This window comes from Nyctereutes procyonoides, unplaced genomic scaffold (genome assembly GCF_905146905.1).
Source record: "Nyctereutes procyonoides isolate TBG_1078 unplaced genomic scaffold, NYPRO_anot_genome, whole genome shotgun sequence".
NCBI lineage: Eukaryota > Metazoa > Chordata > Mammalia > Carnivora > Canidae > Nyctereutes > Nyctereutes procyonoides.
The window spans coordinates 10369938-10392967 of record NW_026575040.1 but is presented as its reverse complement, the minus strand read 5'-3'; the positions used below and the strand labels follow the sequence as shown (position 1 = coordinate 10392967).

Here is a 23030-nt window from a genome sequence, read left to right as displayed (position 1 = left end):
ATATTGTACATGTAAGTGCCTATGGTCACTTACTAGGTGTGCAGTTTTATTCCTTAGTTGGTAAGCACTTTAAAGGCAGAAAACTCAAACAGTACTCATGTTTTGGGCTAAAGAAAAATTGTGGTTCTAATTATGTTGATAAAAATTCCACCTGGGCAGCCACTCTGGAAAACTGTGTGGAGGTTCCTCAAAGAATTAAAAATAGACCTGCCCTACGACCCAGCAATTGCACTGTTAGGGATTTACCCCAAAGATTCAGATGCAATGAAACGCCGGGACACCTGCACCCCAATGTTTCTAGCAGCCATGTCCACAATAGCCAAACTGTGGAAGGAGCCTCGGTGTCCATCGAAAGATGAATGGATAAAGAAGATGTGGTTTATGTATACAATGGAATATTACTCAGCAATTAGAAACGACAAATACCCACCATTTGCTTCAATGTGGATGGAACTGGAGGGTATTATGCTGAGTGAAGTAAGTCAATCGGAGAAGGACAAACAGTGTATGTTCTCATTCATTTGGGGAATATGAATAATAGTGAAAGGAAATATAAGGGAAGGGAGAAGAAATGTGTGGGAAATATCAGAAAGGGAGACAGAACATAAAGACTTCTAACTCTGGGAAATGAACTAGGGGTGGTGGAGGGGGAGGAGGGCGGGGGGTGGGGGTGAATGGGTGACGGGCACTGAGGGGGACATTTGACGGGATGAGCACTGGGTGTTATTCTGTATGTTGGTAAATTGAACACCAATAAAAATTAATTTATTAAAAAAAAATTCCACCTGGCTTTTTTTTTATAAATATCTTTTTTTTTAATTTTTTATTTATTTATGATAGTCACAGAGAGAGAGAGAGAGAGAGAGAGGCAGAGACACAGGCAGAGGGAGAAGCGGGCTCCATGCACCAGGAGCCCGACGTGGGATTCGATCCCGGGTCTCCAGGATCGCGCCCTGGGCCAAAGGCACGCGCTAAACTGCTGCGCCACTCAGGGATCCCTCCACCTGGCTTTTGAAGTACATAAAGTTTAAATAGTTTTAGGTAAAATATATTTACAGTATATTACATCTCTTCATAGTTTCAAAAGGAGCAGAATTTTAGATACATATTTTAAGGAAGTACATTGGAAAGTTCACTAGTAACAATATACTATAGTATAAAATTCACAATAACTTAGGTCCATAATGGCCATTGCTCAAGAAATTTGAAACTTCAAATAACAAATAAAAACAAACTTTACCAACAAACTTCACTAACATTTGTAACTATCTTGAATATATTTAAAAACAAACAAACCAAAAAACCTCCTACAGAGCATTAAAAAAAGATAGCCCAATAGAAAATGTATAAAAAACAGGTACAGAGACAACCAAAAATGGTCATACATAAGAAAAGATGAAAAAGAAAAGATGAAAGGAAATAAAAAGAGAAAATGAAATGCCATTTCATACCAATCATACTGAAAAAAATCACAAGTCTGACAACATTAACTGTTGGTATGTACGGAGGAACAGAAAATGTTTGTCAATATCCAATAAATACCCTGTACAGAGAAGAATGCTTATATCCTAAGACTCTGCCATTTGACAATCAGGTATATGACCTGGAGAAACACTGGTATGTGCTTCAGGAGATACAAAGATGTTCACAAGGCACTGTTATAATACGTAATAAATAAAAACAATCAACACTCATCAGTAGAGTATATAATAGCAGTATACTCATTTAACGAACATTACACACCAGTCCAACATGAACGAGCCAGGATGGAAGAGTGAGGTAAAAATTTTAAAAGTTTCAAAATATGTAAACCATGATAAAATTATATTAACAGCTGCTTAAATTTGCCAGCATAGGGCAGCCCCTGTGGCGCAGTAGTTTAGCGCCGCCTGCAGCCTGGGGTGTGATCCTGGAGGCCCAGGATCCAGTCCCACGTAGGGCTCCCTGCATCCCTGCATGGAGCCTGCTTCTTCCTCTGCCTGTGTCTCTGCCATTCTCTCTCTCTCTCTCTCTCTCTCTCTCTGTCTCTGTCTCTATGAATAAATAAATAAAAATCTTCTAAAAAAATTTGCCAGCATATTAAAAAAAAAAAAAACAAAAAGCCAGGGAGTTTTAAACACCTTAATAAATAGACTCCCTTGCTTTCTACAACAACCTTATGAGGTAGGCGGATCTATTATCCCTATCTGATAGATGAGGAAATGGAGGCATGGAAAGATTTAAAAATTTGCCTAAGGTCACAAAACTATTAAGTAGCAGAGTACAGATTTAAAGCAAGGGAGTGGCTTGAACGCCCACAGCTCTCCAAAAGCATGGAAAGTAAAGTCATGTAGTGTTCATATGTAAAGTTTATTAAAAGATAATATGGAAGGATATACAGCAAATCTATCATAACCATTGTCTCTGGAGGGGATATGAAGAGAGACAAGGGAGGATGAAACTGAGGACAGCAAAAGGGACTTTACCTTGATCAGCAATGTCCAAGTACAGTATAAAGTTCTACTTCTAGTATCCAGTGTGGTAACTATGATATACAGTTTTTTTATAATAAAAATATTTCTGAAGCAAAAATGAAACAAATGTTAACATTCTGTATGGTGAGTATACGTGTACTTATTACCAAAAGTATTTTTGGTAATTTTCTGTATTTTTAAAGCTTTCCAAAACAAGTCTCATCTATAAAATATTACAGTAAAAATAAAAGGAAATTTAAGAAATTTCCTATCTCCCTATTTCAGCTTTTATTTGGAAATGAAAACAGCTAAACTGTGAGTTTATGTATGCATGTACATGTGAAATGCATTTTTATATGCATCCAAAGAGATACTATAAGCACAGCAGAAACAGTACCTCTTACTATACATTTTGATGACTCACTAATTCTTGGTGAAAATAAAGTATAGCACCAGCAGGAAAACTCTCTTGGTATCTATCCACCTTTTTTCTTAATAGTTTGTCTCTTCTCCCTATTGGTTTCTACTTGTTTGTACTCTTTAAAAGAAGGAAACAAGGAGGCACTGAGAAATTATCACACACTTTAAAAATAACAGCCATAGATGAACATACATGCACAGCCCTTCTGAATATATTCTCCAACATACAATCAAGTAACGTTCCAAACTGTTTGTAAATTGGTTGTTTGGACCATCAAAACATATTTTCCCATAAAGAAAATTAAGAGAGAATATGAGCACCAGCAAAAAGATACTGGCTGAGGTGCCAGGCCATGAGCAGTGAAACAGAAAAAGCAGAGTACACAGTATGCACTAATGGCCCAAGAAAAAAAGAAAGGGTTTGCAACCAGAGTTTGAGGAGAAAAATCATGTTTCATTTACCTCTGCATCTTCAGTGACTAGCAAAATACTGAGCACCTCATAACCACACAAACGCTGCTATCTCCTGACTTGATGGGGTAAAGAGGAAAGGACTGAGTCAAGCAGTCCATCAATAGGTGGCACTATCAATATAGAACAGTTCGGGTGTAAGGTCCAAATAAAAAAGAGGCTGGAGATGAACAATGTGTATTAACATAAGCATCTACATATGTAGAACCATTAGCAGGTTGGTGCCTGGTAACCAGGAGAGCGCCTTCCTCTAAATTATTAGCTCTTTTCATCACTGCGTACTGCATAAGCACCATACTTCAAGTTAGCTTTCTAATAATGAATCATAAGATAGTCTCTCTTTTGGAGCAGTGGTAATGTGGGATTTTCAGGATTTTCTCCCAGGACCCTTGAAAATATTTTAATGTTGCTCTTGTGATTATTACAACAAAGTATAAACACTAAAATAAAAATGACCTATAATCCCATCATCCAGGTACCTTTTAATATTTTATTAAAATATTTATTTTCTACCAATCATTTTGCCATGTATATGTGATATAAGTAACAGTAAAGTATATTCCATATATTCTGACTTTTCTCAGTGCTATATTGTACTTTCTCATGTCAGAAAATATTTCTGAAAATGTGACTTTTAATAACTGCATCTACCACATGGATTATCATTTGTTTCACTATTCCTCTATCTTATGGCATTTTGACTATTATAAATTGTTCACTACTACAATAACAAACCGCATATATTAATCCTTTTTACGTATAAAGTTCTGTATGCTGTTTTAGAATTCAAAGTGATAACTAGGATATACAGTAATAAGGTGTGGAATGCTTTACTTCTCCCCAACTCATAAATTCTACTGAGAAATGATCAATAATCTAGCGCATTAAACAAACAATTAAGAGTTTTTTAATCAACTTTTCTTCAGGATTCTCCTCTTCCACATCTGGTAAGAAAGAGGAAAGCCCCAAGTTAAATCTCTGACATCAGAGAGGACAAGAATGACAAGTCAATTTTCTTGCTAGAGCCACTCTTGTTTTCCACTTGGAATAATGCGCCATTGATTTAAATAGGGATGATACAAGATTTGTGATATATATCTCTATCAGTGCTTAAGGTTTCCATAGTAAGTAGAATGCTTAGAAGAATTCTGGAAACAGGGATCCCTGGGTGGCGCAGCGGTTTAGCGCCTGCCTTTGGCCTAGGGTGTGATCCTGGAGACCCGGGATCGAATCCCACATCGGGCTGCTGGTTCATGGAGCCTGCTTCTCCCTCTGCCTGTGTCTCTGCCTCTCTCTCTCTGTGGGTGTGTATGTGTGACTATCATAAATAAAAAAAAATTAAAAAAAAAAAAAGAATTCTGGGAACAAAAAAGAGTGTAAATATCACTCAATGAAAAAAAATAAGTTTTCTTCTACAATTCTGCCATGATTTTTATTATTTTTCATTGAGTTAATAAATATCATATATTCTATTCCTTGTTATCGCTTTCCAATTATCCCAAATATTATTCAAGCTGCCATAAATAGGCCAACAGCTCCAGCAGCTTAAGAATCAATAACTATTTAAGCCAGTGATAATTCATGTGGAAAAGTTCAGAACAAATCAGCATCAGCTTCCTGGCTCTCTTGCACAAACAAAAAATTTATATCGCTTCGCCAATTTTGAAGTATAAATTTGTAGATATAAATTTACTCTTATTTCTACTGGGCTGATGTCAAGACCAATTAATTTTCCTAAAAAGTAGATTCTCTAAAAATTCCACAATGAGGTAAGTCTATCTTTCATCATCCAGAAAACGAAAATTATGTAACATATAGTATATATATTGAGGATAATGGCAATGATATACGCTAGTCTGCACTCCTGAGAGCTGCAGTTCAAAGGGAAATTGTGAAAACGAAGTAAGAGCTGCCCCAAATGTTTAATTCTGGCCAAAACAAAACAGAGTTCCCATAAAAGAAGCCGAACACAAGCTTTTGTTTCATTATAAGTTCAAACAGGGTTCAAATAGCTCAGAAATTCTGTATGCTTAAGTTTTCAAAAGCTGGATCACAGCACTATCTACTCTAAACGTAAACTGAACAACTTGCCCAAGAGTCCTTACTTATTACCTAATCTTAGGTCCCCCAGAGACTACTTTTTACAATAATCTCAAATGTACTACAATAGATTAGTGTAACCTGGGCTACGCTGTTTACAGGTGTCTCCGCCTCCTTCCCTCAAGAGGAGAGAAGAGGCAGATTCGGGCAAGCACAAAACAGAGACTATACATACAACCAAACGACAGCTTGCAATCTTGCAAAATTGCCTCTTACACACACGCTCGGGCTATTATTTTCATTAACGCACAATGCATTGGAAAGAATAACATTCACAGAGTGATACGGTTTCTGTCCTCACGAGTCTCTCTAGCTGGCTGGCACGCGTTTTCCCCACAAATAAATACATGCCTGTTGACTGACGCCTGTCCTGCTGCTGCAAACAACAAATAACTGTCCTGTTAGACAAAAAAAAAAAAAGAAAGAAAGAAAAGAAAAAGAAAAAAACCCTTCTCTAAGCCTCCAGGCTGGAACCGTACGTTTGCATTAAAAGCACTCTGGAACAATAACAAAAATCTTCCAGCACATCTGTCATTTAAATGCACGATAATGAAAAGCTGTCGCTGCGACCCAGTTTTCGGGCACAAGCTTTTTTTTTTTTTTTTTTTTTTTTTCCTTTTCTCTCCACCCCCCCTCACCTCCCTCCCCACCCAAAGCGATAAACTTCAAAGGGAATGGTGGCGACCAGAAACGTTTACGCCCTCCCCCCTGCAAAAATACACACACACACACACACACAAAATGCAACTGACCAACTTGAACGGTAACCCGGCCCCACGCTGGCCGGGGTTGGCCAAGCCGACCCCTGCCTCGGAGGAAAATCGGGCCTCGGGGAGCCACGCAGGCTCCCGCTGCCTCCTGTTTGAAATCTCGAGCAGGTGGGATTCCGGAAGGCCACCTCCGGCTTACGTAACGGGCTTGTCAAAATCCCAGCTCAGGACCTCCCCTCTCGCCGCCCCCGCCCCCACCCCATCCCATCCGCCGCCCCCCCCCCCGCACCTCCCAACAACAGGAGCCCCAAGCCAGCCCGGAATAGAAAATCTGGAATGAAAACACCGGAGCCCCCCACGCGTCCGACACAGCGGTGCGGACGCTACTCCCGGCCCCGCCGCGCCGCTCCGGGGCGCACCCAGCCCGGACCCGGCTCGCGGAGGGCCGCCCGGCTCCCAGAAGCCCCCCGGGCGGAGGTCGCGGCCGTCGCGCCCCGGCTGACCCCGCTCCCCCGACCCCGGCTGTCACCGCTCCGGGCCGTGACAGCTCCACATGCCACCGCCGCCCGCGCCGCCGCCACCCCCGCACTCACCTCGCCGCTGCCTCCAGCGCGAGCAGCGGGTCGAGCCTGGAGAGGGGTGCCCTGTCCCCTCCCGACGGCGGCGGGACACGAGGGGCTGAACGCCGCGGCGCTCGGAACCCGCTTAGCTCATCCCCAGCCCGGCGCTCCGCCCTGCGCGGCACCCCCGCCCGCCCAGGCCTGCCGTCTCAGTCAGACGGGACTCCCCCTCCCCTCGCAGCCGAGGCTGCCTCCGCCTCCTTCTCTGGCTCCAGCCGCCGCGGCCGCCGCCGCTGCGACCGGTGCCATCTTGGCAGTGACGGAGGGGCGGGGGCGGGCATCGCGGCTCAGAAGCACCAATCGCTAGCCAGGCTCCGCCCCAGAGGGCGGGGCCGGGCCGGGCTGAGGGTCGCGGGGCCCTAGCGCCCCGCGCTGCGATGGGCGGGGCAGGTGGGCGGGGCTGAGCCGCGCTAGCCCGTGACGCAAGCAGTGGCTGGGGAAATGCGCGCTGGTTCCCCCTGCGGTCGGGAGATCCCGAGACTTGAGGCGGGCGTGGGTGCGAAACACCTTCCCTTCCCCTTTCACCACCCCCAGGGTCCGGGATGCGTCTTGGGCCAACTGACCCGCTTCCTCCTTCTTCCCCAGCAGCCCCGGGAGTCCTGACAGTGCCTAGCCCGAGCACCGCGCGTCTGTCTGGGCGGCTGCTCCTACACCAAGGGCGCTCAGATCTCCCCAGGAAACCCCCTGACGGCCTAGCAACCACCTAGTAGGTTTCGGTCCCAAGATACCGAGGGTCAGGTAAAATGGGGAATTTAGGGGGCTTCTCTGAAAAGTACGTTGATAAAAAGTCCTATTGTTGACTCAAGGGGTGTCGATTACATTGGAGTAATGGCATATGGCCTACTTAAACCTGGCTATGGCTCCACCATTAGTGACTGTTGGCAAATTGCCTCTGAGAAATGAGGGTAATAAAGGTTGATTACTGCTGCGAGGTTATTCTGAGGTTAAATTGTATAATACATGTGAGTGCTTAGCCTGGTGCCCGAAAGTACTCAGTGAATGTTAGATACTTATTCCATGGTCAAATGAAGGAGGAAATAGGACCCTAAAAGTCCCTTTGGTTTCAAATCAGCTTTCTCAGTTGCACAGAATAGGCATTAACCCCCTTTATTAACCGAGTTTACAGCTCTGTTTCCTATCTCCATCTCTCCCATTGCATTCATTCAGTCGGTCAACAAACATTCATTGAAGCACAAAGAAGTGCTGAGGGGACACAGCCTTGAGGGAAACAGAAAAAACATCTGCTTTCATGGAACGGACTAGCTGGGAAAAGAGGGACAGTAAGTACTTGATGCATTTTGGAGGAAAACATGTATAAAGGTTATGAACAGAATTCTAGGAGAGCCAATAATAGGATAAGTTAAAAGAAAAAAAGCAAAACCAGAGAGGTCAGGGAAGGCTCATCTGAGGGATGAGGGGTCAGTAATGTGAGAAATGCCCTGGGGAATTGTTTAAGGCAGAGAGAATGGCTGTGCAAAGGACCTGTGGTAATAAGGACCTTCTCTATTACAACTAAGTGGAGTCTTTGGCGCTGGAAAATCCAAGTTTAAAGAGAAGCCTGGAATGAATGAGTCAGGAAAGATGACTGAGGGCCCATTCCCCAAGGCCTAGGAAAATATAGAAAGGAGATCAGATTTTATTGTAATTGCAAATGAAAGCCATTAGAGCAAAGAAGTTGGGAACAGTGATGTTTGCAGTATGACATCTATATTTCAGGCGACATACGGGCCAAAGAACTGGATTTCAGTTTTGTAAAACAAAACAAAAAGAACCTCAGGTTGAGCTTGTTCAATAAGTTGGCCAAATTATATATTCTGATTTTCAGTTTCCTTAATAAAAAATGTATGAGCATCACGTAAGACTATACAGAAAAATACTTCTTTCACTGAAAATTGTTAAATAATGTAAATTATTTCTAAGTGTTTTGTAAGTCATGTTAGTGTCATTTATAGTTGCCTAATCAGTGCTGTTTGATAAGTACAGTTAGTAGTATGGGGTTTTTTTAATTGTAAGTCATAGTCCAAATCAGTCATTCTTAACTACTTTTGTACCATGTGCTACTAGGAAGAGAATATGTACTATTATAAGTGTGTAGTTTCTTTTGCTTTCTTTTCTTTTCTTTTCTTTTTTTTTTTTTTTAGGATTTTTAAGTAATCCCTACCCCCAACATAGGATTTGAACATACAACTCTGAGATCAAGAGTTGCATGCTTTACCAATTGAGCCAGCCAGATGCTCCATAAGTGTGTAGTTTCTGGATGTTGTAGTTCCAAATGTATTTTAAGTGCTTAGCTGTGCATTTTCTAATGAAATTTGCTATCAAGACATGAATTTTTATCTTTTAACTTAGATAAAATATAACAAAATTTACTATTTTAACTATTTCTAAGTGAGCAGTTCATTGGCATCAAGATTATTCACATTGCAATGCAACCATCACCAGAACTTTTTCGTCATTCCATACTGAAGCTCTACCCAGTAAACTCCTATTCTATTTTATAAAGCATGTATTTTTTTTTTTGAAAGTTATCAGGTGAGGTCTTCCCCCAAATTGGTAAATGACTGTGTTCAGGATTATTTGCTCCCATTGAAGGGTTCAAGGGACCATTCCATGTAAGTTTATAAACCACTACCCAAGAAATAAGGATTAGTGTAAGTTTTTAGCTCAGATGGCTAATGCATAATAATAATAATAATAATAATAATAAGTACTAAAATAGGACCAATTAATTTTTAGCACTGAAAAATTATGTCCTCTGACCATAAAATGTGCTCCATGGTCTTGTAAACATTCACTCCAAAATGGGCAAGACAACGTGTCCCTCCATTTATGTACTACTCTAAATGCATGTCCAATTGATGCTATTAATTTTCATTAAAAAATAAGTGATTACAGCTCTGAGTAAATTTAATTTTGAAAATCACTCTTGTGTTAGGAATGGTTTAGAAAAGGACAAGAAAGAAGGAAGCAAGTTTTTGCCACATTTTGAACTTTGACAAAGTTATACAGATCAAAGATCAAGATTGTTTCTGACCTGAAAATGCTGTGAAGTTGATAATTTTATTTTTTTAAGCACATCCTACATGCAACGTTTTAACTCCATTAAACCAAAAGCTAAATATCTTTGCCACGCTGGCCCCTTCCTCCTGCTGCCTGTGTCATCCACAGTGTTTTTGTCCCCAACATGAGGACATGGCAATAGGCCAGTCAGTGATTGCAAGTGAGAAATTATAGTATTAAAGGGCCACAAGAGAATCTTGGGGTATGATGGATATGTCTACTATGTAGACTGTGGTGATGGTTTCACAGGTGTATACCTCTGTCATACCTACCAAGTTGCACACTTTAGATATGTGTAGTTCCCTGTATGCCAATTATATTTCAGTAAAACTATAAAAAAATTAAAGTCCAATTGCAAACCTCCCATTCTTTACCCATTGGATGCAGATTTAGCCTTTCATGGGTTTTAATTGCTGTTAGAACTATCTAGGCAATTTCTCTTTGAGGAGCAACAAAAAGTACTCTTTTAATTGGCAAAAAAAGATACAAAGATTTTACTGACATATGCCAATTAAAATATTATGAACATATAGGGTTGCCTGGGTGACTCAGTTGTTTAAGCATATGACTCTTGGTTTCAGCTCAGGTCTGGTGGTGGGATAGAGCTTCGCGTCACGCTGCCTGCTAGGCACAGGAGTCTGCTTGAGACTCTGCCCCCCACCATTCCCACTCACGTGCACGTGTACATGCACACTCTCTCTTTCAAATACGTAAATACATCTTTAAAAAAAAGTACTATGGACCTGTGGTTACAAACATAGTTTACAGACTGGAATTCTAAAAAGTTTGAAAGTTGAAAAGGTTTGAAGTTTTGGTTGTTTTTTTAATCAAAGAACACTTCCTCCCCCCCCCCTCACCAAGAACATACTTTCTGAAAGAACACATTAGAAAGCAGTAGAAAAACAAAAAGCAGTATTTGACTGTATGCTCAGGAAGTGCCTTTAAATACCTCAGAGCCCTTCACAGTCCTATCTTAAGTTCTCTCAACATCCCACGCATATGTCACTATAGTCACAGTTAAACAAACTTAAACCCTAAATGTGATCGGGGCAAGGGAGCCTAACAATGTATTCATGGGCCACATAGGAAAATGTGGCTTAGACATTTGGGCCTCATGCCATTTCTGAAATTATGTCATTTTTTACACCTGGAACTGTATCTGGTTATTTCTTAAAAGTTATCTTTAAATACTATGGTTTGAATGGTGCATGGAGGAAAAATTTGAAACCAGTAACAGTTTAAAGCACTGGAAGCTCAGGCTGTTGTACAGCCTCTCCACCTGTTAAATCTATTCACCTTTAAATGCTGTACCAGAAGTTTCCCACATCTTTAAATGAAAACCTGGAGCATGCTATAAAATGGTCTTGATATCTATGCTAAGGGGCCTCCTTATAGGTGAGAAAGCCTTCCACAGAGGATTTATGGTCCTTTAGAAACTCTTTGGATGTGTCCCAGAGTAGCACATGTTGCCAGATTCTATTCATTGTGCAACAGTATTATAATGACACCAGTGTATTTAATCCACAAACTGAAACTTACTAGAAATATGGTCAATTATCAACTTATTTCTTAAAAACACAAATAAGATGAAATATTTTTGAAAAACAAATTATCTGAACAACTCAACAAAAATAACAGCGAGAAATGTCATGTTGTCAATGACATTCTAAACATGATACTTGAGAGCCGTGTCCAGGGACAGGGACAGGAGGGCTGTTGCAGTCTGAGCCACTGCTCTCTCTAACCTGTTGGTAGCCAGCTGAGGAGTCACATCTTTGACTCAGCACTTTTCACAAATTTGAAAATTATCACCTCTCCACACCCTCCTCAGGTGAATGCTTTTACCTCTCTCAACGTCCTAATAATTTCAATTTTTAGTTTTTAAATGATTTCCAAAAGAAAGTTATTTATACATAGCGTTTTTTAACTGTCCTTGTCCAGAGACAATTATGTCTCCTGACTTTCTTTGAATGGTAAGACAATATTTTTATGACTCTTTACAAATTCATGTCAGTCTGATTTTATACACAAAGTGCTCCACTGGACACAAAATGAAAACAAAGATAAGTACCTTATGCCTGGCATGGGTATATTCTAAGGCACAAGGTATATTCCCAGGCATATCATTTTAATAAAAATCACACTATGAGAAGTCCTGCACTAAATGTTGGGACTATTGCTGGAGTGGAGTGGAGTGATTAATTCTGATTATGGGAATGGAAGGTGATAAATAGATAACATTTGAACAAATCCTGAGAGAACCTAGAATTTCTATGAAAGGTGAGGGTACCCCTATTTGGAGCATAGGGGTGGGTAGTGGTGGCCAGAAGGCTGGAAAAGCTGCTGCTTCCCCCCCCCCCTCTGGAAAAAAATAACATGTACTAGAATTGTTCTCGACAAATGAAAGAGATGCTCATAAATTGTTCCAACACTTTGATTCTCTTTGGGAGTGGCCAAAGGTTCAAATAATTTGGAAGGATGGATATCTGTGCTGACTTGCAGGAAATATGAGTCAGCTTTTCTCATGGACTCAGCACTGTTGTTACAGCTAGGATATTTGGGAAACATGAAGCTTAGCAAATCAGACAACATAAGTTTTTCCTTTTTCTTGATTGGCCTAGACATGCATTCTGCAAGGGTAGACAACAAGTATGCCCTTTTAATTGGTGAGGGGAAACACCTGCAATTGAAAACAGTAAATTTATACATAAAATACTTCTGTTTCCCGTGTAATCCCTCAGATGAGGAGACAGACACATCTTTGGTCCATAAGTCTCTTCTCTGCTTCAGGAATGTAAATTCAGTTGCCTCCCCACAGCTTAGTCCCAAGCACACCTAAAACTCAATGTTTTTAAAGGTAAACTCACCATCTTTGCCCCAAACCTGTTTCTCCTATATTCTTTAATTTCTTGATTAATGCCACCATGCACCACTCAGAAAAGTGTGAGTAATCAGCTCCTCTTCCCCACCCTCATTCTAAAACACTTAATCATCAAAACCAATCGATATCACCTTTTTAACGTCCGATTGTATTGTTCCTTTTATCCCTCATCACAACCCCTATTCCCACTGATCTAGTTCAAACAGGTATGGTTTTTTGGTTTGTTTCTTATTTGTTTGTTGTTTTACCTGAAATTTTGTAGGAATCAACTCACTGGATTCCTTATCTCCTGTCTTTTCCTGTTCAACCCTTCCTTCCCTTTTTTTTGCCAGGCTAATCTTTCTAAAGAAATATGATCAGTTGTTCCAGACATCATTTGAGGTTGCTAGCTTCCTCTTCTCCTTTCTTTCTATTCTTGGTGGGAAAGTTCATCACGTCCAGTGTTGATGTTATCTAAGAGGAGCAGAGCATTAATGCCTATGCATTATTCTCTCTTGCCTCTCCAGTATGGTGGAGACAGCCTCTCGTTTGGAATACTTTTCATTCAGGGTGAGAGGTTCTTAATTGAGGGAAATAATTTATAAGCTTCTGTACTCCATAAGGTTTGGGCTCCCCTACAAATGTGTACAGGTAGAGAGATGGATTGGTTAGTTATATCAAACTACTTATATTAAGGGCAAAGTTAATCCAGAAGAGGAAAACTCTTGACAATTACTTTAATCGGAATTTGAGAAAAATAGACTTTTAATAAAGATTTTAATTAAAAACAAAAAAGATGGGACACTTGGGTGGCTCAGCGGTTGAGCATCTGCCTTTGGCTTGGGGTGTGATCTCGAGGTCCTAGGATCAAGTCCCGCATATGGCTCCTCATGGGGAGCCTGCTTCTTCCTCTGCCTATGTCTCTGCCTCTCTCTCTCTGTGTCTCTCATGAATAAATAAGTAAAATCTTTAAACAAACAAACAAAACAAAAAAGATCTCCAAAGCTGCTCCCAAGGCTGTTTTAGGTTCTTTAAAGTCACCATTACTATCTCCTAGAAATGGATACCCTTCTTCTACATTCTCTGTTTATAACCCTGTGAGTTTTCATATTTGGTTGTAATTATTTTAACAGCTATTTGAATTAAATAAGCATCATCACCTTACTGATTTTATAGAATTTAGATGTTGTAATGGTAACTTACAGAGTTTTAAATTCTACTGAAAGGGAAACAGAAGTTGGTATGAGGCTTTTATTTGAATGTATTGGAACTGAAATGGAAGAAAGGTTTTTAAGATGGCACAGTAGGGCAGTGCTGGTGAACTCCTGGCGGCCTGTGTAGTGCTGCCTGGAAGGCAGTGGATGACACAGTGAAGATTGGAGAGCCATAGAATCCTTGATTCAGGCGGAAGAGAGTATGTAATGATACAGCTCATTTTTAACAAACTGTATGCAAAAGGGGATAGGGAATTAGTGGAGTTGTGAGGAGACCAAGAAACAGACTCTTCTCTTTTGTAGTCTCCTGATGATCACATGCCATTAGGTTCTGTTCGTCACAAGGTTAGGAGCAAGGATTGAAATACTAAAGGTAATAAAAATGGTTGTTGCTTGCAAAGAAAAATCTTAAGGGTGGAGTTTAGGTAACATGTAGGGCAACTGGATATGGGTAGGGCTAGATGGATTGGGTTATAGTGCAATTGAGGTGGGACAGGCAATTAGAAATGGATTTTAAAGTGTATACTGACCCACATCATGATGGCTTTATAAGAAAGTCAGCTTTCATAAACTAATTTCATGTTTCTCTGACCCAGACCATAGGATTTTTGAGCAGGACAGAACCTTAGAGGTCATCTTGTAACCATTTCATTTTCCCCAAAGTGACCATTTGCAAAGTTGGGATTTGTCCAAGGTCATATACATCCAGTCCTGGGAGGAGAGCTAGGACTAGAATCCAGATCCCCAGGTTCCCAGCTCTTTGATTTCTGTGTCATATAATATTAATCAGTTGTGAGAATGCAGTATTCCAAACCCTCCATGAATACATAGGAAAATTTATTGTAGAGATGAAGAAACTGAGGGCAGAAAGGTGGAGTGAATTTACCAAATCACATGGCTGGACTAGATCAGAGCCCAGGCCTCACAATTCCTGAGTAAATAGGCTTCTACCAAACCACACTGCCCAGGGGATTTAAAAAAAAAAAAAAAAAGTGAAATCTTCAATGCCATGTTTTGAGGCATAGAATTTCCTCCTTCAATCTCCAGGTATTTTACTTTGTATTATTATATGCTATGCTCTTTTGCCCAGGTGCTATAGAACAGATTTTAAGACTAAAAGATTTATTTTGCAAGACTAAAAATCGAACGTTACCCAATTATCAGGGAAACACACATGTCTTTTGGTGGTTGATAAGCTAGCAGGAAGTAAGTCTTGGTGTACTACAATGTTAGAAATGTTTTCACTTTAATTGAAGGATGGGTTTCAGATTCTCTCCTGTATTACCCCAGTAATACATGTATTAGATGGGCAAATATTTAAAAATCTGATAGTACCAAGGGTTATTGAGGCTGTAGGAAAATGAACTCTCACGCTCTGTTGCTAGGAACATTGAATGTTCAGATCCTTTTGGAAAGCAGTTTGGCAATATTTAGTAAAAGTGAAAATGCATATGCCCTATAATCCATCAATTCCATTTCTGGATAAATAAAGCAGTTTTATTTTTTCAAACCGATTCATGATCCATTAGTGCATTGTGAAATCGATTTAAGGGTTACAATAAACATTTTTTATAAATAAAATAGAACAGAAAATATTAGAGCAGGGATGGTTTTGTGAATTTTTGTGTGCCACCTAGATTCCCCCTCTCCAGGACTGAAGTGTTAGTTCACACAGTGGCTGGGAGGGTTGGCAGTCAACAGCTCTAGCTGAGTCCCTCTCCAGGGTTCTTTCCAGGAAAAGAACTACTTGCCCAAGATCACGCCCTCTTGCTGGGTGCAGGTATATCCAGTAACTGGTCAATGCAGACATATAAAAGCCTAATTCCCTTGTCCCAATTCAAAATCACTCTGATGAAAGATCACTGCAGCCAATGCAGGATCAGCTGGGGCTTTTGATGCCGCTTTATTAAACCCGAAAAATTTCTTGATCGTTCTTGCTTCCTTCACTGTGCCACAAGTGCTGATCCTGGGACACTCTCCAATAAACGTCCCACACACAGACTTCTGTCATAGATCTACTTCTAGGCAACTCAGGCTCTAATGATATACTATGCACATAGGGATTTACAGGATAGAATGTAAAATTATTTCTCACCTTACATATTGGCCATAAAATCTTGAAAATCCTGTACCTACAGAAACTTTTACAGATATGCCCCAGGAGATGCAATGAGAATGTCCACTGGGGTATTATTTGCAGTCATGATGATTAGTAGTGATTATAGCTGTCTATAACCATACAATGGAGTACTATACAATAATTAAAATTAGTGAAGGAAAAATCAGCAAAACTAAAAGGCAGCCTACAGAATGGGAAAAGATATTTGCAAGATGACATATCTGATAAAGGGTTACATTAGTATCCAAAATCTATAAAGAATTGATCAAACTCAACACCCAAAAAACAAATAATCCAGTTAAGAAATGAGCAGAAGACATGAATAGACATTTTTCCAAAGAAGACATTCATTTTTTTTCACAAATAAGCCAACTTCAATAGATATTATTTTATATTAGATAATAATAGATATATTTTATATAGCGCCTTCTTCAAGAACCTTAGATGCTTTACCGATATTATATCTAATTAATCCCCACAACAACCCTGTGAGGTAGGTATTACTCCCATTTTACAAGATAGGGAGACTGAAGCAAAGAGAGGTTAAGTGACTTGCCCAAGGTCACACAGTTAAATTCACTGACGAGCCAGGACCAGAACGCCTTAGCCTCCCAGCTCCCCGTTAAATACCTCATGAGAGAATCTTTAATGAAAAGTATCCTTAAAGAAAGTATCAAGAGTAGTATGTTATGAAAGTGAGGCCTTTCTACTGCCATCACGGAAAAAGAAAAAATTCGATACTGATGGTTAAGAGGCAACAAGACCCATATATTACACATTTCCTTTCTTCCCTTCTCCTGAAGTCTCATGGCCCCTGTCTTAAGCAATCAAAGAAGACATTCAGATGGCTAACAGACACATGAAAAGATGCTCCATATCACTTATCACCAGAGAAATATGAATCAAAGCCAAGATGAGATACCACCTCACATCTGTCAGATTGGCTAAAATTAACAATATAGGAAACAACAGATATTGGTGAAGATGCAGAGAAAGGGAAGCCCTCTTAAACTGTTGGTGGGAATGCAAACAGGTACAGCTATTCTGAAAAACAGTACAGAGGTTCCTCAGAAAGTTAGAAATAGAAATAACCTACAATTCAGCAATTGCTGAATTGCTACTTGGTATTTACCCAAAGGATTCAAAAATACAGATTTGAAGGAGTACATGCATCCCAATGTTTATAGCAGCATTATCAACAATAGCCAAACTATGGAAAGAGTCCAAATGTCCATTGACAAGAAGATATGGTATCTGTATACAATGGAATATTACTCAGCCATCAAAAAGAATGAAATCTTGCCATTTGCAAGGACATGGATAGAACTAGAGTGTTTTAGGCTAAGGAAGTGAGTCAGTCAGAGAAAGACAAATACCATATGATTTCACTCATATGTGTAAATTAGGAAATGAAACAGATAACATGGTGGGGGGAAGAGAGAGAGAGAGAAGCAAACCATAAGAGACTCTCCATGTTAGAGAACAAGCTGAGGGCTGATGGAGGGAAGGGGGTGGAGGATGGGCTAAATGGGTGATGGGTTTTAAGGAGGGCACTTGTTGGGTTGAACACTGGATGTTATATGTAAGTGATGAATTACTAAATTCTTCTCCTGAAACCAATATTGCACTATACGTTAACCAACTTGAATTTAAATAAAAATTCGAAAAAAATAAAATTAGTGAAATCTCCTGACATCTATCAAAATGGATAAATCTCTGAAATATAAGGATATATACCAGCTTCAGGATAGTGGCTAGCTCTAGAGAAGGAATGTGGGGAAATGGGATGAAGTTGGGACCTCAAATGTAGCATTATATTGCTTTCTTAAAGAAGCATCTAAACAAATATGGAAAAACTATAGCATTTATTAAATTTATATTGACACAGGTTTTTTTCACTAATCTGTATGTTTAATATATTTTAAAATTAAATTTTGCTTAATGGTTATTACTGCAAAAAATCTACGTGCAAAAGCAAAGCATTTTTAACTTTATCTTACTATCAGGAAATAGTGAAAGGACAGCTAACAAGGTCACTTCCTCTTAAATTTGGTCCAAATCTAATGACTCATGGAATACAGACATCCTAGTTATAACTGTTTGGCCGACTTATGGCACATTATTTTTTTTCTTCCCTATTTTCATTACTACTAAGTTTCACGTAATGAGAATGATACTGGAATCTTCTGTGAGTTCACTGAGTTCTACTGACAGTCAATTTCCCATCATAGCCCTTGGCAACCACTGATTGGGTTTTCATTTCCATAATATTACCTTTCCCAGGATGGCAAATAAATGGAATCATACAATATGCAATTTGTGTTTTGTTTTTGTTTTTTAGTTAGCATGATGCATTGGAAATTTTCCACGTCGCATGTTGTGTACATCAGTAGTCTGCTTCTTGGTATTGCTGAGTAGTAGTCCAACCATAGTTTGTTGATCCATTCTCCATTGAGGGCCATTTGGGATATTTCCAGTTTTTGGTGATCTTAAATAAATCCTCTGTAAATGTCTGTACACAGGTTTCTGTATAGACCTATGTCTTTATTTTCCTTAGGTAAATACCTAGGAGGGGGGGGACTTGCTGGGTCTTATAGTAAGAGTTAGTTTATCAGAAACTCTCACACTGTTTCTCATTGTGGCTGTACCGTATTGCATTTCCACCAGCAACGCAGGATGAGAGTTCCAGTTGCTCTGCCTGGTATTGTCAGGTTTTGATTTCTTTGGTTGTTCAGGTTTTATGTTTTTTAATCTATTCTAATCAACATGAAAGGGTATGATGATATCTCATTGTAGTTTTAGTTTGCATTGCCCTAATGACTAATGCTGTTAAGTAAGCTCTCAGAACATTTTAAAGAGGAAAACTTGTCGAAGATTGGAGTATTACTAAATCATCTTTCCTTCCCCGAAAATTATGGAGAAAAGATTCTCTCAGCTTCTCAGCCCTAAAACGGTAGTATTCTATGAAGCCTTAAAAAAAGGGGGGGTTGGATACTAAAGCAAAATAGGCAGAGAAGTATTTAGTTGACTATATAGGTATGGTCATTTTAGTTTATTAGTAGCTTCATATTAGTGGTGATAGGTAAAAGAATAGAATACTAAATAGAAGTATTTAGTTGACTATATAGGTATGGTCATTTTAGTTTATTAGTAGCTTCATATTAGTGGTGATAGGTAAAAGAATTTCTATTGAAAAATCAATAGAAATATCATCACTATTACATTTCTGGGTCTTTGGGACATTGCCTTTTGTATCATATGGGCCATCTACAGTTCAAGTGAAACTGGCCAAGCTGCCTTGGAAGGAAGAATTCAGTAGAGGTTAGTTTATCATCCAAAGCACATGTAAGGGATAGATCTAAGGGAACAACTAAAAAAAGTACAGAGAATAAAAGTGTGGCCAGTAACGGAACTATAAATTAGGGTAAGAAGTGGTTGTGGTTTTGGGATAGTCTCTGCTAGATTGTTTACTTAACCCTCTATTTTACTTACTTAGGTTTGGTTTTATTTTGCTACAGAACGTGTGCAAAGTGAAACACTTTGCCTTTATAGATTTAGTATGATCTATAAGATTTAATATAGAAGCTTTATTAATACTTTGGCTAATACATGTATTTAAGGAAAAGCAAAATTTTAGAATATTAGTAAGTCCTCTGTCTAAAAGCAATCCCTATAAAACAAATCTCTATACCTAAAGATGAGAACACAGGGAGTCTATTTACAAGGAACTATAATAATGCAAAATAGACTCTAGATGATGATACATAGGGGTTTCCAGAGCAACAGAGAAGATGAAACAAGCACATTTAGAGGTTAGTTAATAGTGGTAGATGAAAGTTTGGGGAAGAATTGCTAATGAAGTTGCTAACCTCAGTCCTCAGAAATAAGAAATTCAGAGAATTTGAGTAACTGGACCAGAAGGTGATTTGGATAAATAAGAATATCATCTGGACTAGACACATCAATACTGCTAACTAGTGTAGGTCAGAAAACATCTTCCAAAATAATTTGTTCTTGTCACTACCACTGCTTTGAACTGTCAGAAAAAGATTTATGGCTTAAGTGAGTGCCGTGTCTATGAAACAAGGTTTTGTTCCAGATGTGAAGCAAGTATAGAGCGAGATTTGCCAATTTCTGGAACTAGAACAGGAAAGATGTGTGTGACATACGTTTTGTTGGTGAAAAGACTATGCCTTTGAACCACGAGTATTAGCTTCTAGTTCCAGGGAAATCTTCATATTCAGGGCTTAAGAAACCTCACTAAGTTTTTTTCTTTTTGGCCTAAAGTCCTTGGAATGGGAAGTTATGATGCTTAGTGTTTTCAAGAGCTGTGCAGATACCTCTGAGAAACTTGTAAGATCCTTTAAAAAAAAATGCACAACTTTAGAGGGAACAACAAAGGGAATTTTTGTATAGAATACTAGACTCAAAGGCGCAGATATGAAGCAGCTCACGGAAGGACGGTTTTTTTGGTTAGTTTTGTTTGTTTTGGGCTCATTCATAATTGAGAAGCTATTAAGATTGCAAATCCTAGTCTAGTTTGGGAATACTGGGGGAAAAGCCTTGAACTTTTATCTTCAATTAGCTACCTCCCTTTCACTGCAAGTACAGCCTCAATTATACATCTCAAGCATCCTCTACTTTTTTTTCTTAAAGATTTTATGTATTTATTTGATAGAGAGAGAGCATCTATAAGCAGGTAGAGCAGCAGGCAGAGGGAGAGGGAGAAGCAGGTTCCCCGCTGAGGGGACCCAACATGAGATCTGATCTGAGCTGAAGGCAGACACTTAATTGACTGAGCCACCCAGATGTCTGAAGCATTCTCTACTTTTGAGTATTTTATGCTCAAGGCTACAATTTTTTGGAGTAGCCCTCAGATCTTTCGTCACATTGCCTATCATTCATTTTGTGAAAATATGTTGTCCCAGTTCTTAATACCACCTCTGAATTTGGATGGAATAATCATTAACAACCACCATTATAAAAAATATTCAGATGTCTATATATATCTACACAAATACGCATTTACAAAAGAAATTCCACAGTCATATTCCCTTTTTTTCCCCATCAGCCAAAAATAAACTCAATACAAAATAGTTATTTTAAATGATAAAATTTTGGTCTCCCATTTTTATCCCTAAACCACATCTCAAGCCCCAAAACCTCAAAAGGAATCCCAAAAGACTACATACCTTATTGGTCCTCGATAAATGATGAGCGACTGTTGTTACTGCACTGGTCTTCATAATTCTCATATGATAAAGATGACAAACTTTAGTTTAGACAATTAATTGTCCTTAATTAATTTTTGCCCTAAACTTAGCATCTCCACAGGAATCACCATAATCTTTAATAAAAACAGAGCTCATTTAGGGTAGAAGCTCAGAAAACTTAGAAATTTTGGTTTTAAAAATCGGTTACCTACTGCAAGACCTTCTGTGAAAAATTATATGGAGTATGCTTTACCCTGATCTCTTCTTCCCTTTTTTTTTTTTTTCCTGTCTTCTCCGGTTTACAACAGACACAGCTATGTTACAGCCACAAAGCATAGTTTTGCAATAGAATGGCCTTGAAATAGAATACTGCCCAGCTGAAAACTTAGGCAATCAAAATGGAATAAATGAAATTGTGTCTGCTACACTTCACATGTCATTTCTTATAAGGAAAGCTCTCACCTCTTTAGGAGAATGTTATTTTTTAAGTAACCCTGTACCCTCTCCATATCAAAGAGTTCTCAATTGCTGTAACATTCAGTCATGGCACTGCAACTAAGACATAACCCTATTATGTACAAGTGCTGCATTAGTCACTAAAATGCAGTTTCTGAAAGTAAGTTAAGTGTACTGCTCACGGAAACTACTACTGTTTTTCATTTCTCTTAAATATGGTAAAATCACAGGCCGCCTGACTGGCTCAGTCGGTGGAGCAGACAATTCTTGATCTCAGGGTTATGAGTTTGAGCTCCATGTTGGCTATAGAAATTACTTAAAAATAAAAATATTTTTGGGGGCAGCCTGGGGGGCTCAGCGGTTTAAGCACCTGCCTTCAGCCTAGGGCCTGATCCTGGAGACAAGGGATCGAGTCCCGCGTCGGGCTCCCTGCATGGAGCCTGCTTCTCCCTCTGCCTGTGTCTCTGCCTCTCTCTCTCTCTGTGTGTCTCTGATGAATAAATAAATAAAATCTTTTTTAAAAAATAAATAAAAATAAAAAATATTTTTTAAAGATTTTATTTATTTATTTATTTATTCACGAGAGACACAGAGGCAGAGACATAGGCAGAGAGAGAAGCAGGCTCCACGCAGGAGCCTGATATGGGACTCGATCCCTGGTCTCCAGGATCAGGCCCTAGGCTGAAGGCAGGTGCTAAATTGCTGAGCCACCCAGGTGTCTCAAATAAAAAATCTTAAAAAAAAAAAATCTTAAAAAAAAAAAGTGGTAAAATCGCTGAGGGCACATAAACTGTTAAAAAATTTACTGTAAACGTACTTGTGATACTTCAGCACATGAATTAAACTGCTGCAATAATGCTTTGAAACCAAAGCCTGTTCCTCAAAAATATGTTAGTCTATATGGGTAGGGGTTTTTTGTTTTTTGGATTTTTTTTTTTTTTTTTTTTTGCAAGAGGCCCCACTCTGGCCACAGGTGACTTGCTTGGGTTTCAAAGTTTTCTTTTTTTCAGTTTTGATTCTGAAATGAAATTGAATGATAAAAAGCAACATATGGGCCACTCTGATAGACTGAAAATTCTCAGGCAGCACATGACTCATGATAACTGTGTAGTATGCTGTCATTGGAACTGCTTATCTGACCATCTCACAACATTTTGTAAACATGTTGTATCCACTCAAAACTAGCCTGATGAGAATAACTTTTCCACAGTTTTTCCCATTCCTACACACATATGATCATTTTTTTTGTTGAAATTTAAAAAAAGGTTTAAAACATTTTTTTTCAGTAGTTGTGGGTAAATTGCCAGAGTTCTTATAAATGTCACAAGCCAGTG

The 23030-nt window shown here is 39.2% G+C and overlaps 1 protein-coding gene across 3 annotated transcripts in view; it reads right to left on the bottom strand.

Annotated features, from left to right (window-relative positions):
* DENND4A (DENN domain containing 4A) overlaps positions 1 to 6948 on the bottom strand; it is a 124375-nt gene extending 117427 nt beyond the window's left edge. For all 3 annotated transcript variants that reach the window (XM_055320020.1, XM_055320021.1, XM_055320022.1), the window contains exon 1: positions 6748 to 6948. The gene's annotated coding sequence lies outside the window, so the exon portion shown is untranslated. The remainder of the gene's footprint in view (positions 1 to 6747) is intronic.
* Positions 6949 to 23030: the final 16082 nt, after the last annotated feature.